This window comes from Dipodomys spectabilis, unplaced genomic scaffold (genome assembly GCF_019054845.1).
Source record: "Dipodomys spectabilis isolate Male_0828 unplaced genomic scaffold, ASM1905484v1 ptg000238l, whole genome shotgun sequence".
NCBI lineage: Eukaryota > Metazoa > Chordata > Mammalia > Rodentia > Heteromyidae > Dipodomys > Dipodomys spectabilis.
This window is the reverse complement of record NW_024870915.1, coordinates 808,892-828,113: the sequence shown is the minus strand read 5'-3', so window position 1 is coordinate 828,113 and position 19,222 is coordinate 808,892.

Genomic DNA, 19,222 nt, shown 5'->3' with positions numbered 1-19,222 from the left:
AATCCCAAGTTTTTATGCCGTAAAATCATCCTAGCCAAACAGTTTCCAACTTGTAAGGTGCAACTTAAAATTCCCTAAATTCATGACTAGTTTATCACTATTGTGAAAATATACTACACTTCTGCTAATGTGATGTACTTCCTATTGTGGAAAGAATACTACACTACACTTTGCTACATCATTTTCCCCGCAGTGGTATTCTTGAGATCAGAACACTTGCAAATATTATTTATTTTTATTTTTATTTTATGTTTTTTATTACATAAATATATATTATCTATCATAGATATTCAGGAGATCTGTATATCTTAATATTAAGATTTTAAGATTATGGTTGAAAGCTCACCCAGGCAGAAAAGTTCCTTGGATTCTTATCTCCAATAAACTCATAAGGAAAAGCCAGATCCAAGTGGCACTGAGGTTCAAGTGGTAGAGCAGTAGCCTTGAGCATAATCAGGTTCAGGGACAGTGCCCAAACCCAGAGGTTAAGTCCTAGGACAAACCAAACAACAAAAACAAAATAAAAACAAACCTCTAACCCAGCATTTTTCTCATTGTGTACAGAGGTACATAACTAAGGAAATTTCTTCCTGTGTTATGTATAGGAGGAAAAAAAAAAGTCACACAATTACTCTCCTTATACCATGTTGTACCAAAGTCTCAAAAGGTTGCTCTTTTTCTATATTTATAAATTAATATCATCAATTTGTTGGCAATTTGTCTAGATTTTTCACATTATCATTTTACAGATGAACTGTTGAGATTATCTATTAACTAAGTTCTAGTTATACCTCACTTGAAAGACTACTCTAGTCAATTAGAATGCCAGAATCATTTGTGAATTTGTAAATTAAATCTTTCACTTGAAAAGAATTTTGTAGTATCCTATAGAATATTAAATTACAAACAAAAATATCTATTTTAAATCTAAATTCTAATTTAGCTAGGTCTACAAAGTCCTACATTAAATGAACTTTCCTATTTATCCAGGCTTAAACTTTTTAATCCTTCATCATTTCTTTGGAATCTAACAGAATGATGCTTACTTTTTACAATATTTGGTTGGGAATCATGAGCTCTTTTTCATCTAGAAATATTCTGTAATTAAGACAAAATTTAAAACACAACTGAGCATTATATATGAGTTGCATTTGTATAGGGAACTTGACTTCACAAAACATAATGACAAAATTAGCCCCAATTTCCAACTGCGTATTCCTTTCTTGTTTATTATTTATTCCTTTCTTTGTTGGTTTTATTGAGACAAAATTATATTCTGCTAGTTGGCCAAAGTTTCTGATCAGCTCAAGTAACCTGGGAATGGAGTCCTTGGAGTCCATTAAATACAAGATCATGTCATCTTCCGGTTTTGTTTTCTTTTTTTAAATTTATTATTTTTTTTCTTGTGAAAATATTGTACAGAGGGGTTAAAATTACCTGGACAAGATAATGAGTACATTTCTTCTGAAGCGTTGTAGCCTCCCACTTTGTTTCCCGGATCCATCCATTCCCATCCTCCCCTTGCGTCGCCACCCAATCCTGCTCCCCACCACCAAAGTTGTAAAGTTCGATTTCGACATAGTGACTTGTACATCTTATTGTTGCAATGGGTCCACCTGTATCCCTAGTTAAATGATTTGTTTCTGCCATTCCTCTCCAGAAATTATACCAATATCAGGGGTTATACCATGGGGGGAGGGACATACAAACCGACAAAGAAATAATCTTATAAATGTGTTAGAAACAATCCCATGAAAGAAAAAAAAACATTTGAATACATATCTTAGGGTTCATTGACCTGACATCAACTTATTTGACCTATTCTGCTTGACTCAGACATACTCTAGTTACTGCAAATAAGGAAGATCATGGGAGGTGTGTTTCTTTGGGTCTGGCTTACTTCACTTAATATAATTTTTTCCAAGTCTTTCCATTTCCTAACAAATGGGGCAATGTCATTCTTTCTGATGGAAGCATAGATTCCATTTTGTATATATACCACATTTTCTTGATCCATTCATCTACTGAGGGGCATCTGCATTGGTTCCATATCTTAGCTATGGTAAATAATGATGAAATAATCATAGTCGTGTTGGAAGTTTTACTGTGGACTTGTTTGTGAACATTTGCGTAAATGCCCAAAAGTGAGATTGTTGGGTCATAGGAGAGCTCTATGTGCAATCTTTTGAGGAACCTCCATATTGCTTTCCAAAGTGGTTGAACAAGTTTACACTGCCACCAATAGTACTGTAAGGTTCCCTTCTGTCCACATCCCCTCCAGCATCTGTTGTTATTAGAGTTCTTGATTATAGCCATTCTAACTGGGGTTAGGGGTATTTCAATGCTGTTTTTATTTGCATTTCTTTCATTACTAAAGAGCATTTCTTCATGTGTTTATTGGCTATCTTTCTTTCTGCTTCACAGAAGTTTCTCTTTAAGTCTTTAGGCCACTTATTTATTGGGCAGTTGTTTCTTTGAAGATTTGTTGTTGGGGGGTTTAATTTTTTGTGTTCCAAGTATATTTTAGATATGAGACCCTTGTCCATTGTGTGGCTAGTGCAGATCTTCTCCCAATCCATGGGCTTTCTAGTGATCTTGCTAGCTATGCCTTTGCCATGCAGAAGCTCTGCAATTTCATGCAATCCCATTTTTCCCATTTGTCTTTGATGTTTTTTTGTATTTCTGGATCTCTATTAAGAAAATTTCAGCCTGTGCCAAGGAGACCTAGGGTTTCTGCTATTCCATCCGGTAAAAATTTCAGAGTGTCTGCTTTGATTCATACGTCTTTAATACATTTGGAGTTGATTCTGGTGCAGTGTGATAAATAAAGATCTAGCTTTATTTTTCTACAAGTAGTTAACCAATTTTGCCAGCACCATTTACTGAAGAGGCTGTCTTTCTTCCATTCTATTTTTTATCTTCCTTACCGAAAATTAGATGCCTATGGGACTGTAGATTCATTTCTGGGTTTTCAATTCTACTCCATTGGTCATCTTGTATGTTTTACTTTATCTTTCCCTATTTGGATTCCCTTTAATTTTCCATCTTGTCTTATTGTCCCAGCTAACATTCTTATACTAAGTTGAAGAGGAGTGGAGAGAGCAGACTTCCTTATCTCTTTCCTGAATTTATAAGAAATGACTTTAACTTTTCACCATTAAGTATAATGCTGGCTGTAGATTCGTCAGTCCTTAGCCAAAAGAACAGCACTGGAGCATTATCAGTTCCAAATTTCAAACTATAGTGAAACGCCATAGTAATAAGAACATCTTTATACTGGCACAAGAACAGACCTGAGGACCAATGGAATAGGACTGAAGACTCAGAAATGAACCAAGTGACCTATAGCCACCTGATCTTTGACAAGGAAGCTAATAAATTGAATGGAAGAAAGACAGCCTTTTCAGTAAATGGTGTTGGCAAAATTGGTTAAACACCTGTAGAAAACTAAAGCTAGATCCATATATATCTATATCTATCTATATATATATATGAGTATATAGATATAGATATAGATATAGATATATCTATATATATATCAGCCTGCATGAGAATCAAGTCCAAATGGATCAAAGACCTCAAAATAAAAGCAGACACCGTGAAAACATTACATGAAGGATAAGAGAAACTCAAGGGCTATTTAGCACATGCCAAAATGTTCTTAATAGAGAACAAGAAACAACAAATCAAAGAAAGGTTGTAGAAATGGGATTGCATGTAACAAGCAGAGCATCTGCAAGGTGAAGCTCATAGAGAGCAAGATCAATTAAAAGCCCACTTACTGGGAGAAGTTATTCATGAGTCATAAAACAGACAAAGTCTTATATCTAAAATATACTTAGGACTCAAAATCATAAATCCCACAACAACAAATCCTCAAAGGAACAACTGCCCAATAACTAAGTGGGCTGAAGACTTAAAGAGAGACTTCTTTGAAGATGAAATAAAAAATGTCCATTAGACACATGAAGAAATTCTCAACTTTTCTAGTCATAAAAGAAATGCAAATCAAAACATTGAGGTTGCACCTCATTCCAGTTAGAATGGCTATAATCAATAAATGTAATAATGACAGATGCTGGTGGGGATGTAGCGAAAAGGGAACCCTACTGGATTATTGGGAGGAGAGTAAACTTGTTTAACCATTTTGGAAAGCAGTATGGAATTTCTTCAAAAACTCCATGTAGAGCTCCCCAATGACCCAGCAACCCCACTTTTGCGCACTTACCCAAATGATCACAAAGCTACCAACAAAACCATGTTTATTGCAGTATTATTCACCATAGCTATGATATGGAACCAACCCTGATGCACCTCAGCAGATGAATGGATCAAGAAAATGTGGTACACACACACACACACACACACACACACACACACACACACACACACACACACACACACAGGAATTCTATGCTTCCATCAGAAAAAATGACATTGCTCCATATGTTAGGAAATGGAAAGACTTGGTAAAAATTACATTAAGTGAAGTAAGCAGACCCAAAGAAACAAAGGACCCATGGTTTACCTTGTTTTACCTTTGTTTGCAAGGATTAGAACATGTCTAGGACAAGCAGAGAAGATCAAAGGCTGAGAACATATGACCATACAAGATGATGTTAAGCGAAATGTACCCCAAGTCAGAGACACAAGTGGTTTTTCCTTTCTTTCTTTTGTAGGTTCATCCCCCCACGGTATACCCCTGTTTGATTCAAGTATTCTGCATCGTATATATATATTTGTAATTTGGGGAATGGAAGGGATATGGCAAAATGTTTTAATGGGGATGCAGGTTGATCCATTGTGACAATGAGATGTACAAGACACTGTGTCGAAAATGAATTTAAAATGTCAGGCAGGGATCGAGGAGGGAGGAGTTGGAGATATAGGGAGGGAAAAGATTGCAGGGGAAAAACAAAGGAGGAGGTAACAATGCTGTATAAGAAATGTATTCATTACCTAGTCCTGTACTCTGAGCCCTCTGTACAGTATTTTTACAATAAAAATATATAAAAAATTCTACCTGCTGTAGATTTTCAGGGCTGCCCTCGGAATTGCATTTTCTACCTATTCTGGCTGTGGTTAGGTCCACCTGCTCAATGGATCAGTAGTCTTCAAGGCATCTTGTTCCTGAAGTGGGACTTGGATTATCCAGTGGTGATTAGAACCAGGCCAAGGACAGGACAAAACCACTTCCAGGACATGGCTTCTTAATTCCCCATATAACTAGGATTGCAAGCAGAATTTCTCTGAATTTGACTCCAGAAAACAATCAGTGAATCAAAAAGCAAGTCCACCAAACACCTCATTCTTCCCCCCCATTTCCTCCTTTCTCCCTCCCTGTTAAAGTACAAAATAATTTTGCAGGCTTTGGCACACACACAAAATGCCTACCATCTCCACTGGTAAACTAGGTTTCAATTCACTAAGTCATGTAAATGGATAATGCTGCATTCATTATTTTGGACAACATCTTCAGGTTGTTTGATGCTTTAACTGTTGTTGTTGGTGGTGGTGGTGGTGGTGGTGATAGGGGGGCCTGACCTCTGTGTCTGGGTGCTGTCCCTGAGCTGTTCAGCTCAAGGCTAGCACACTTCCACTTTAGCCACAGTGCCACTTCCAGTTTTTTCTGCTTATGTGGTGCTGAGGAATTGAACCCAGGACCTCATGCATGCAAGACAAACATTCTACCACTGAGTCTCCTTCCGGCCCTAATGGTTTAATTCTTTAAAATTTCTTCTTGTCAGCCATGGGGCTTGAACTCAGGGCCTGGGTATTAACATATCCTTGAATTCTTGAGCTCAAGGTGAGCCTTCTCCCAATTGAGGCACAGAGCCACTTCTTATTTGGAGATAAGTGACTCGCGGACTTTCCTGCCAGGGTTTGCTTTGAACAGGTGAATTTTTAAATTATGTTTATTCTAGATGTTTATTGGTACATTACAGTTTCTCTGGAATTTAAAGTTTTCTGTAAACCTTTGTCTTTAAGTAATCCAACAGCATTAAATATTACATTTCGAAGCTATCCTTTAGCACATCCATTTTGAAATTATTATCTTAAGATGAAATTCTAATTCTTTGTAGTAACAACCCATTAAAGTCCAAATGGAAAATATGCTAATTTCAGCAGCCTTGAGTCTCCTTCCTCTTTTTTTTCTCTCCAGTATCTTTTCTTGTTTTGGAACAAGTGTCATGGAGTGTCCAACCATTCAAAAGTAAGCTTATTCCATTAATTTAATAGGAAAGGAATAAAGCCTGCCTGCATCTCAAGGCAACTTTGAGTATAATGTTAATCTAATAATTCATGTCAGTGGATTTTCAGTCATTTCGATAATTGTTTGTTTTACTCATTAAAGAGGTTCCAAAATGCAAGAATCAAAAATCATGTTCTGCTTTCTAAGAATGTTTAAAAAGCTAGTAATATACCACTGATCCCTTCCCTTCAAACTTGTAGTTTTTTTCAGTTTTCTTTATCAGCTTTCGTTTTGGTATTAGCCTCAGTAATCTCCTTGTAATATTTGACATTGCAATTCCATTTATTTTTAGAGAGCTCAATTCATATTGCTAAAGGCAGAGTAATCAGCATATCATAAAGCATAAACTATTGAATATCATTAACATGATCATATGCAACTATTCCATAAATTAATATAAGTATCACATAAATGTGCATCTTCATATACTTTTTAAAATGCAAACTAGTTACATATCTATGTCATAAAATAATTCATATCACTGGTACAAGAGACTCAGCTAAACTTTTTATATCATCGCCAATATTTTTGTCAAATTTTCTTTTGTCATTAACTTTCACCTTAGGGTCTGCTTTTCTTAGAAACAAGTTATAAGTTGATATCCTTGGATTTTAGTCCCCTCTGAGTAAACTCTTCTCTTTTCACCACTAGTTAGTCCCTCATAATAAATACCTGAGGAATAACGCCCCATTGTACTTGCAAGAGGAGTACCCAAGTCGACTGTCTGTGCCTACTCTTGCCTTGCTTTGTTTGGGAATGCGGTAGCAGAGACAAGGGTGTCAGGGATCAGGTGGCTGGAATCATGGTGATAAGATTTATGGGTAGCAAAATGAGTAGCAGAGAAAGGGAATACCAGGGAAAGGGTAAGTGTGACTGTAATTGCTGAGTTGCAGTGGCAGGAAATTGGGTAGCAGCAACAGCTTTGCAGGGGTTGGGGTAGCTAACACAGGCATCCAGAAAAATTTAGCAGGGACAAAGACACATAGACAAAGTGAAATATAAAAATTGTGAGGCATTGTGGGAATTCTTTATCTACCTATGCTAAAAACATGGAGGAAAGTTATTTTAAACTAAAACTACAAAAGAAAATTTAAGGTCTTGGTGCTAACAACTCTGTCGAGGTATTATTACATTAAACAAAGAATTCGAAACGGTTTTTCTTCATGAATACAGAGATCAAAGGTATTATAATACTTATTGCAAAATGCAGATTAAAGGGGGAAATCAGTCAGGAGGTAAAATTTATATTGAATGTTAACATTTAAGAGGAAAAGAAGATCCTAGATGGCAGACTAAAGACAAAGCAATATCAGAGCACTATAAGTTCAATAATAATTAAAGAACTTTAATTGAAAAATAGAGTTGGATTGTACACGTCAGGAAAAGGCAAGCAATCAGAGCCTACCACCAACAAAGATACACCATAATGTATATCTCAGAAAAAGGAACCAAGGTCCTAATCCTTGATTTCAATAATAAACATAACCCGCCCCCCACACACACGAATTTTGCAAGAGCTTAATCTACTCACATCCATTCAACATGAATCCAAGATCTTCCTGTAATATTTGAAACTCTAAAAGTTTCAAGTCTTACTCTGAAAACATTACGGGACGGAATAGGAGAAACCCTAGTTCTCCTTGGCACAGGCCGAAATTTCTTACTAGAGACCCAGAAATACAAAAAAACAAACAAACAAACAAAGATAAATGGGACAAATGGGATTGCATGAAATTGCAGAGCTTCTGCATGGCAAAGGACATAGCTAGCAAGATCACTAGAAAGTCCAAAGATTGGGAGAAGATCTGTTCTAGCCATACAATGCACAATGGTCTCATATCTAAAATATACTTGGAACACAAAAAATTAAATCTCCCAACAACAAATCCTCAAAGAAACAAATGCCCAATTAATAAGTGGGCTAAAGACTTAAAGAGAAACTTCTCTGAAGAGGAAAGAAGGATGGCCAATAAACACAAGAAGAAATGCTCAACCTCTCTAGCCATAAAAGGATTGCAAATAAAAACAACATTGAGGTACCACCTCACCCCAGTTAGAATGGCTATAATCAAGAACTCTAATAACAACAGGTGCTGGAGGGGATGTGCCTAGAAGGGAACTTTACTACATTGTTGGTGGGAGTGTAAACTTTTTCAACCACTGTGGAAAGCAGTATCGAGGTTCCTCAAAAGACTCCACATAGAGCTCCCTTATGACCCAACAATCCCACTTTTGGGCATTTACCCACATGATAACAAACAAAACCATACTAAAGCTACCAGCACACCTATGTTTATTGCAGAATTATTTACCATAGTTATGACATGGAACCAACCCAGATACCTCTCAGTAGATGAATGGATCAAGAAAATGTGGTATATATACACAATGGAATTCTAGGCCTCCATCAGAAAGAATGACATTGCCCCATTTGTTGGGAAATGGAAAGACATGGAAAAAATTATATTAAGTGAAGTAAGCCAGACCCAAAGAAACATAGGTCCCATGGCTTCCCTTATTTGCAATATCTAGTATATGTCTGAGTCAAGCAGAAAAGGTCAGATGAAGTTGATGCTAGGTTAATGAACCCCAAGATAAGTATTCAATTTTTTTTCTTTCATGCAGTTGTTTCTAACATATTTATAAGATGATTTCTATATTGCTTTGTATGTCCCTCCCCCACGGTATAACCCCTGCTTTCACTGCATTTGATGTTGGTATAATTTGTGGAGGGGAAGGGCAAAAACAAATCGTTTAACTAGGAATACAGGTGGACCCATTGCATCAATGAGATGTACAAATCATTATGTCGAAACATGAACTTTACAACTTTGGTGGGGGTAAGAGTGGTTTGGCCATCTACTTTCCAGCTGATCTGTAGGTGTAGAAGCAATACGTAATACAAAGCAATACAAACCAGTTCTTAATATACATAATTTTTCTCTGAACATCTTAAAATTAAATTCTGACAACATGAAATAAAAAAATCTCTAAGTTTAGACAGTCTTCTAGACAAATTAAAGAATTACTGAGAACAAGTATTTTAAGAATAATTTCAGAGAGCTTGAACTCAGGGCCTGGGTTCTGTCTCTGAGATTTATTACTCAACATTAGTGTTCCCACTTGAGCCACAGTGCCACTTCCAATTTTCTTATGGTTAATTGAACAGAAAAGTCTCACCAATTTTCCTCTCCAGATGGGATTTATACTACGATCTAGAGGTCTCAGCTCTCTGAATAACTAGGATGATAAGCATGAGACCCTGGCACCTGGGTAGAATAATTGCTTACCTGAGACAGAGGCCAGTTAGCATTAAAGGTCAATCATGTTTAACTTTGTAAAATAAAGTTAACTGAAATGCCTTCCGCTAGAAATAAGGAATCAAATATGTAGGTGGGTTACAAAGTTCTTACCAAAAGCCACATATTTTCCCTGTTATTTTTCTTCCAAAATTGTGTGGTTTCCAGAATCATACCTTATCTTTCCTTGCTGGTTTCTTTGGTTTATCTTATACATGCCCGCAGCTCCTTCAACTATCCATTCTTTATGTGAAGAGCTTGCAATTATCTATTTTCAGTCCAAACTCCTTGTATGCACCTCTCATCCATATATTCAACTGACATAAAAACGTGTGAAATAGTAATCATCTCTTATCATTACTGGATATTAATGTGTAAGTAAAATTTAAGAAAATAAAGACCCCTCTGTACAGTATTTTCACAATTAAAAAAACTTAATAAAAAACAACAAAGAAAAAAAAGAAAATAAAGAATAACATAAATAAATATATCATGATTTTAATAGTAATGCTAAACATAAATATAACGTTGATTATTTTCTGAGCAATTTAATAAAAACCTCAAGGAAAAGAAATCAACTTTTTTGATTGCTGGTATTATGGTTTAAACTCATGACCTTAACTTGTCACTTAGGCTTTTTCCCTCAAGGGTGATGCTCTGTATTTGAACGACAGCTCCCTTTCCAACTTTATTTGGGGAACTATATAGAGATAACCCCTATCTTGGGGTTCATTTCACATAACATCTTCTTATATGGTTATATGGTACCATGTACTAGTTACTGCAAGTAAGATTAATCATGGGACCTATGGTTATATGAGCCTGGCTTATTTCACTTAATACAATTGTTTCTGCGTCTTTCCATTTCCTAGCAAATGGGGCGATATCATTCTCTCTGATGGAGGCATAGAATTCCATTTTGTGTGTGTGTGTGTGTGTGTGTGTGTGTGTGTGTGTGTGTATCACATTTTCTTGATCCATTCATCTTCTGAGGGGCATCTGGGTTGGTTCCATATCTTAGCTATGTTAAATAACGCTGCAATAAACATAGTTGTGCTGGTAGCTTAATATGATCTTGTTTTTGAACATTTGGGCAAATGCCAAAAAAGGGATTGCTGGATCATAGGGGAACTCTAAGTGGAGTCTTGGAAAAAATTATATCAAGTGAAGTAAGCCAAACCCATAGAAACATAGGTCCTATGGTTTCCCTTATTTGAAATAACTATTATATGTCTCAGAGAAGCATAAAAGTTCAAAAGCTATGTACATAAGACCAGATAAGATGATGTTAAGCGAAATGAACCCAAGATAGGGTTTATAATCTACCATGTGTTTTTTTTTTCTTTTTATGTTCCTCCCCTATGGTATAACCCCTGTTTTCACTGTATTTAATGTCGGTTCACTGCATCCTGTATACACCCTTCTCTAGCTTGGGGAGGGGAAGGGAAAAAACAAAATAGTTAAATACGGATACAGGCTGACCCATTGTAACAATGAGATGCAGAAGACACAATGTTGAAAAAGGATCTTTACAATATAGGCGGGGAAGAGGGGAAGGGAGGAGAGGGGAGTGGAGTTGTGGAAGTGGGAGGGGAGGGTTAGGGAAAAATAAAAGAGGAGGTAACAATGCTTGATAGAAAATGTGCTCTTTAACTTGTACTCTTTAACTGCTCTATACAGTATTTTTGCAATAAAAACCTCTGTTAAAAAACAGGTGTGTCAGGCACTGGTGGCTCACGTCTGAAATCCTAGCTACTCAGGAGGCTGAGATCTGAGGATCAAGGTACAAAGTCAGCCTGAGATGGAAAGTCCGTGAGATTCTTATCTCCAATAAAACCACTAGAAAACCGATACTGGTGCTGTGGCTCAAGCGGTAGGTGGCTCCCTTGATCTATAGAGCGCAGGGACAGCGACCAAGCCCAGAGTTCAAACCCCACTACCGACACACACACAAAAAAACACAAAACAGAAGGTTTTATGTACACCAAGTATAGTAGCCCACATCTGTAATCCCAGCTGATTGGGAAGCAGAAATGACAAGCGTCATGGTCTGAGGCCAGGCCAGATAAATAACTGCCAAGACAAACATCTCATCAAACAAGCTGGCCCTAGTGGTTCACATCTGTAATCCTAGTTAATTATGTTATGAGGCATAGGTAGCAAGTCTCAGTCAATCTAAGATCAGACCAGGGCAAAAAGTTCAAGAACTAAAGTAAATAAAATGGACTAGAAGTATGGCAAAGTATTTGAGCTGCTTGGTGCTATACAGACAAAGTCTTGTCTAGCAAGCAGAGAACCCCTGAATAGAACCCTAGTAATATTCCTTTCTTCCACCAAAAAGCCTAAATAATTTTGTCCATTTGAACATCTAATTTCAAGGCAACTGACAAATAAGAGATGGTGATATTCTCTTAAAAATTAATATTCAAAAGAGACAAAGTTCTTTATGTTTTGAAAAAATTGAAAAGGAAGGAAAATACATGTGATTTTTGTTAGCTCCATAATTCTTGAAAACATAAAACGTACTCAGGTATTCAATATATATCCATATGTGTGCATATATCCATGTATGTATGTATATAATCATATATATATATATACATACATATATATGTATGGTTCATCTCTTTTCTTTGTAGCAAATGGTACAAATGAATCTGTACAATCACTACTCAAAGGCATGAATAGACAAAGAGAATGAGCAGAGAACTCATACTCAGGAATCTATGGTTAGCCCGTAACCCTGAAAATCATTTACATCAGTTTGCATGTGTCAGTTAGTGCAGTACAGGGAAAATACAATGGTAATGAGATACAAGGCAGATGACATTAGAAATGAGAGATACAAATGGTACAATATTCTTTTTGATAGGTAAGTAGAATTTCCAGTGTGTGTGTGTGTGTGTGTGTGTGTGTGTGTGTGTGTGTGTGTGTGTGTGTGTGTGTGTGTGTGTATGACAGTCCTGGGGTTTGAATTCATGGCCTGGATGTTATCCCTAAGTTGTTATCCTCACAGCTAGCATTCTACTACTTGAACCACAGCTCTGGTTTTTTGGTGCTTAATTGGAGAAAAGAGTATCATATAGACTCCTGCCTGCACTTGCTTGTAGTTATAATCTTCAGACCTCAACTTCCTGAGTGCTATTATTACATATGTGAGCCATCACCACCTGCCCTACCTCTTACCTATAACCTCGGCCATCCTCTGAGTTCCAGAAGTGTATGTCTCACCAAGCTCACATTTTTTTGCCAGTGTTGTGGCTTGAACTCAGGGTCTGAGCATGTTCCTGAGTTGCTTTTGCTCAAGGCTACATTCTATCACTTAAGCCACAGTGCCACTTTTGGCTTTTTCTGTTTATGTGGTACTGAGGAATCCAACCCAGGGCTTCATGCTTCCTTGGTAAGCACTCTACCACTTAGCCACATTCACAGTCCAAGGTTTATTTCTAACAGGATCTATGATGGTGGGATTTATTGGCATACACTTTTCAGCAGAGAAATCGCTGGCCATAATACTTCCCAAGGCTATCTACAAATTTAATGCGATACCTATCAAAATTCCAACCTCATTCTTCAAGGAAATAGAAGAGGCAATCCAAAAATTCATATGGAACAATAAAAGACCCCGAATAAAAAAAACGCTCCTCAACGAAAAGAACACTGCTGGAGGAATATCAATACCAAATTTCAAACTCAACTATAAAGCCATAGTAATCAAAACAGCTTGGTATTGGCAAAAAAACAGACCTCAGGACCAAGGGAATAGAATGGAAAACCCAGAAATGAACCTACAGACCTATAGCCATCTAATCTTTGATAAGGGAGCTAAAAAAATAGAATGGAAGAAAGACAGGGTCTTCAGTAATTGGTGCTGGCAAAATTGGTTAACTATTTGTAGAAAACTAAAGCTAGATCCTTATATATCGCCCTGCACCAGAATCAACTCCAAATGGATCAAAGAACTCGTAGTCAAACCAGACACTCTGAAAACATTACAGGGTGGAATAGGAGAAACCCTAGGTCTCCTTGGCGCAGGCCAAAATTTTCTGAATAGAGACCCAGAAACACAACAAATCAAAGAAAGTTTGGACAAATGGGATTGCATGAAGTTGCAGGGCTTCTGCATGGCAAAGGACATAGCTAGCAAGATCAATAGAAAGCCCACAGATATGAGACAAGGGTCTCATATCTAAAATATACTTGGAACTCAAAAAATTAAATCCCCCAACAACAAATCCTCAAAGAAACAACTGCCCAATAAATAAGCGGGCTAATGACTTAAAGAGAAACTTCTCTGAAGAAGAAAGAAGGATGGCCAATAGACACATAAGGAAATGCTCAACATCCCTAGCCATAAAAGAAATGCAAATCAAAACAACATTGAGATACCACCTCACGCCAGTTAGAATGGCAAAAATCAAGAACTCTAATAACAACAGACGCTGGAGGGTATGTGGACAGAAGGGAACCTTACTTCATTGTTGGTGATAGTGTAAACTTGTTCAACCACTTTGGAAAGTAGTATGGAGGGTCCTCAAAAGTCCCCACATAGAGCTCCCCTATGACCCAGCAGTCCCACTTTTGGGCATTTACCCAAATGTTTACAAACAAGACCACACTAAAGCTACCAGCACAACTATGTTTATTGCATCATTATTTACCATAGCTAAGGTATGGAACCAACCCAGATGCCCCTCAGTAGATGAATGGATCAAGAAAATGTGGTATATATACACAATGGAATTCTATGCCTCCATCAGAAAGAATGACATTGCCCCATTTGTTAGGAAATGGAAAGACTTGGACAAAATTATATTAAGTGAAGCAAGCCAAGCCCAAAAAACATAGGTCCCATGATTTCCCTTATTTGCAATATCTAGTATATGTATGAGTCAAGCAGAAAAGGTCAGATAATATGATGTTAGGAAAATGAACCCTTAGATATGTATTTAAATGTTTTTTTCTTTCATGCATTTGTTTCTAACGCAATTATAAAATTGTTCTTTGTTGCTTTGTATGTCTCTCCCCCACAGTATAACCCCTGCTTTCACTGTATAAAAAAAAAAAAGAATTCGCTGGCCATTTCATATCTTTTCCAGCATTTGGGACCAGTTTGAAACTCGGCAATGAGGAATGATGAATGAGTGATAGCCACCAGTCCTCAGAGATCTAGGCTCACATACTACAGCGTATTATGGAATATGGAGCCAGAACTTTCCACAACTCCTACCACCTAGGAACAGTGGTCTCCCTTAGAGGCAGCGGCTAGCTGCTAGATATTCCAGTGGGACAACTCAGCAAGAACATAATGCACCCATTGCTTACCCCAGCCAAGGCAAGCCTTCAGTTATTAAATGGCAGAGAAGGATGCTTTGTTCAAGCTACAGGCTCAGACTTAGTACTCTCTGATGGCTTGTCGCAGCTTGCCCAGTTTGGGGATCTGGTCATGGGCAAACTGCTGAATTCCCATCATCCACACATCATCCATAAATACACAGAGACATGTAGTTACTGCCATCTTTTTTTTTCTTTGACAGGACTGAGTTTGAAATATGAGCCTAGGCCCTATCCCTGATCTCCTCTTTCTCAAGGGTAGCTCTCAGCCCTTGAGCCACAGCCACAACCCATAGGGATATTTTCCTGTGACCTCTTAAAAATAAGAGTGCTGCGGACTTTCCTGCCCTGGCTGAATTAAAATTGGCATCTCTACATCTCAGCCTCCTGAGGAAACAGGATTACATACAGGAGCCTCTGACACGTGTCTTTCTTTTCTTCTTCTTGTTCTTTTTTAATCATGAAAATCTGAAATCTTCAGTGTCATTCAAATGGTTTGCATTCGAAGTCAATTTCTCAGGCCTGGAGTACGAATGCCAGGACTGCCACACACGAATGGAAGGAGATCCTGACAAACTCATTCCTATTTATGTGAATGCTAGTGGAATGTTATAAAAATAATTAAATTTGCAGTTAATTCATGATTCTATTTTAGAAAGTCACACAAAAATTATTGCATTTACATCTTCCATTCTAGCACCATGTTATGATTCCCCTAATGGAAGGATATTGATTAATTTTTAATGAATGCTTTCATAAGTATTCAACTATGATACTTCATTAAATGGAGACATAACTTAATAACTAATTATTTGTAACTATATATATATATAATTTAATGATAATTTCACATTCTCTCTCTCTACATATATATATATATATGCATATATATACAGCAATCTACACATCTCTCTCTCTCTACATATATATACATATATATATATGGCACTATTGTGGCTTGACCACAGGTCCTCAGAACTTCCTGGCAGCTCAGTTTGTCAGAGGTTGATGTGCTAAGACTCTGACCCCATTTATGGATTGGGCATTCTAGGCTGTGAGTTGAAATCCCAGCATTGCCAAAAATTTATTCATGGAGTAAGAAGCCACTTTTGACACATTTTGTTTCCTGAAAAAATGTCCTGGGTCTCATATATGCAAATATATCCTGTGTGATAGGATGTAATAAATGAAATGTTATATGTGTAATAATACTAAATGAATAAGGGTAATAAGTGCCATACTCGCTAAGCTCATGTATGTATTTTTCCAGTGCTGGGGCTTCAATTCAGGCCTTGGGAACTGGTCTGAAATTCTTGTCTTCAAGGACGGTGAGCTTACTCTTCACCCACAGTGCCACAGAGATACCCAGATGCTGAGTTCAAATCCCAGACCTGCCAGAAAAATGGTGCAAATTCCAAACCAGGGCCTTATTTTATTTTATTTTATTTTTGCCAAGCACGGGGCTTGAACTCAGGTCTTGGCATCTCTGCCACAGCTACACTGGGATCCTAGGATCCAAGTTCAAATCTCGGGGTTGGTAAGAAATAAAATAAAATGCAGAAGGATAAAATGGAGAAATACACGAAGGTGGTTTTACATTTTTTCCCCTTTGAATTGTGACCATCCTGCGTGTAAATGACAAGGCCCAGAAATTGTACATGACATTGCATGCTGATGATTGGCTGGCTATTAGGGAAGCCATAGCCAAAACCTCAACTTAGCCCTGGAGGTCGAATCCAGGGACTGCCACTAAGTCTTGGCCTGAGATTCTAAGAAACCCATTCCCATGTACATCCATAGGAATGTAATTATATAACAGTAACAAATTAGTAATTACTGTATGAGTATACTATAAAATTATACACAACAATTATACTACATTGACTAATTTTCAATTAATACTTTATTATGTATTCAACCATGATACTTAAAAATGGAAGGAATAATTTTATTGTCAATAATGGGTAGTAATATATGTAATTTCATACTATACAGACACCTTTCTCTTGTTTTATACATATATATGTATATATATGTATGTGTGTGTGTATATATATATATATGTATATATATATATATACATATATATATATATACATATATGCCAATCTACACATTTATCTGTTCATACACTTGTCACTCCTGGGGCTCAGTGGTATAATGATGGCTAGTACATACAAAGCCCTGGATTCGATTTCTCACTACCATATGCATATAAAAATCCAGAAGTTGTACTCTCGCTCAAGCAGTCGAGCATTAGTGTTGAGCATAAAAGCTTAGGGACTGTGTCTAGACTCTTACTCAAGGTCCAAGATGGGTACCTCATCACAGAGCAAGCCGGGAGTCTGGTGCTTACAGCTGCCATATAAACTGACTTAGTCAGAGGTATACTACTGCAACTCAGCCCCACAGAGCCAGATGCTGCTGGCTTGCTCACCCCTGTCATCCAAGATTCTCAGGGGCTAAGATCTGACACTGGTGGGTTTAAAACCCAGCCCTGGCGGTATGTCTGTGAAACTCTGAGCTGTGGATCAAAGTGGATAGATCTCTAGCCTTGAGCAAAAGATCTTAGGACAGTAACCCCAACATTTTAGTGCAATCCCTGTGGCTGACTCCCATCCCCCCCCCAAAAATACCCCTCTGAATCATTAGATGTGAACTTTGTGCTGTTTGTGATGTATTTCTGAAAGAATGGTGATACTGATGCAAGTACCCTAATACTAATGACAGCTTGTGGGATACATCTACTTGATGAGTCCTTCCTGGGGTGCTGGGGCCCTCACGGGATACTATGTGCTGAGTCCTTCACAGGGTGCAGTGTGCTGAGTCCTGCATTGGGTGCTGGTTGCTGAGTCTTTCACAGGATGCTGTGTGCTGACTCCTGTAAAGAGGGTTATTTGCAGGCGGGCACCAGTGGCTCACGCCTGTAATCCTAACTACTCTAGAGGCTAAGATTTGAGGATCGTGGTTCAAAGCCAGCCCGGTCAGGAAAGTCGCTGAAACTGTGATCTCCAATAAACCACCAGACAACTGGAAGTGTCGCTGTAGCTCAAGTGGTAGAGCACTAGCCTTGAGCTGAAGAGCTGAAGGACAGAGTTCAGGCCCAGATTTCAAGCCCCATGACCGACAAAAAAAAAAAAAAGAGTGTTATGTATTTTGTCCTTCAAAGGGTGCGTTCTTTCATCTTGTCCTCGTAAGAACTACACAACTGACATGAGTATGAAGAAAAGAATATTGAGGCTCAGATCTGTCCCCATGGCAGGGACAAAATTATGTACTACTGAAGACTAGTGATGTGTCTATAGGAGACAATTGTTTTGTCTTGATTTTTCTAAGTCATGAACTTTGAACTCAAGGCCTAGGCACTGAGCCATACTCTTGGGCTCAAGGCTAGCACTCCACTACATGGAGCCAAGGACCCCCTTGCAGCAGAGTGCCACATCTTAGGGTTCTATAACCGAGGTCTGTCATCCTGCCTTCTCAAGAAGCTGAGATCTGGGTTCCAAACTATCCCTTACACAAAAGGTACCATGAGACTATTATCTCCAATTCACCACTAAGAAACCTGAAGTGGAAGCTAGGTGCTTGTGGCTCATGCCGGTCATCCTAGCTGCTCAGGAGGATGAGATCTGAGGATTATGGTTCAAAGCTAGCCTGGGCAGGAAAGTCCTTGAGACACTTAGCTCCAAGGAACCACCAGAAAACCGGAAGTGGCTCTCTGGCTCAAGTGGTAGAGCACAAGATTTGAGTTGAAGAGCTCAGGGACAGCACCCAGGCCCAGATTTCAACTCCTAAAATGACAACAACAACAACAAAGACAGAAACAAACTAACAAACTTGAAGTAGAGGGTTGGGAATGTGCCTTAAGGGTAGAGTGCTTTGCATATATAAAACCCTGGGTTTGCTTTCTCAGAACCACATCAGTAAGAAAAAGCCTGAAGTGGCTCTGTGGTTCAAGTGGGAGAGGGCAAACCTTGTACAAGAGAAACTAGGTAAAGTGCTCATGTCTTGAGTTCAAGCTCCAGGATTAGTGTATGCACACACACATGCACTTACACGCACTCACACACAGAGAGAAAGCAGAAGTGAAGCTGTGACAAAGTGGTAAAGACTTTGGCTTTGAGCTAATGGTCAGCACCCAGGCCCTGTGTACAACCCCAAAACCTAGCCACCCAGGGCCCAACTAGGAGAGGTCAAAGGTTTCAAAACCTGATGAGCTTCACCAGTCCTAGATGACAGGAAGCTTTGTGATATCCAACATGTGCTTCGATTTCCCAAGCTTCTGGAAACCTAGGGGAGGCATTATAGGCCCATCATTGCCGGCAATGAAACGTTT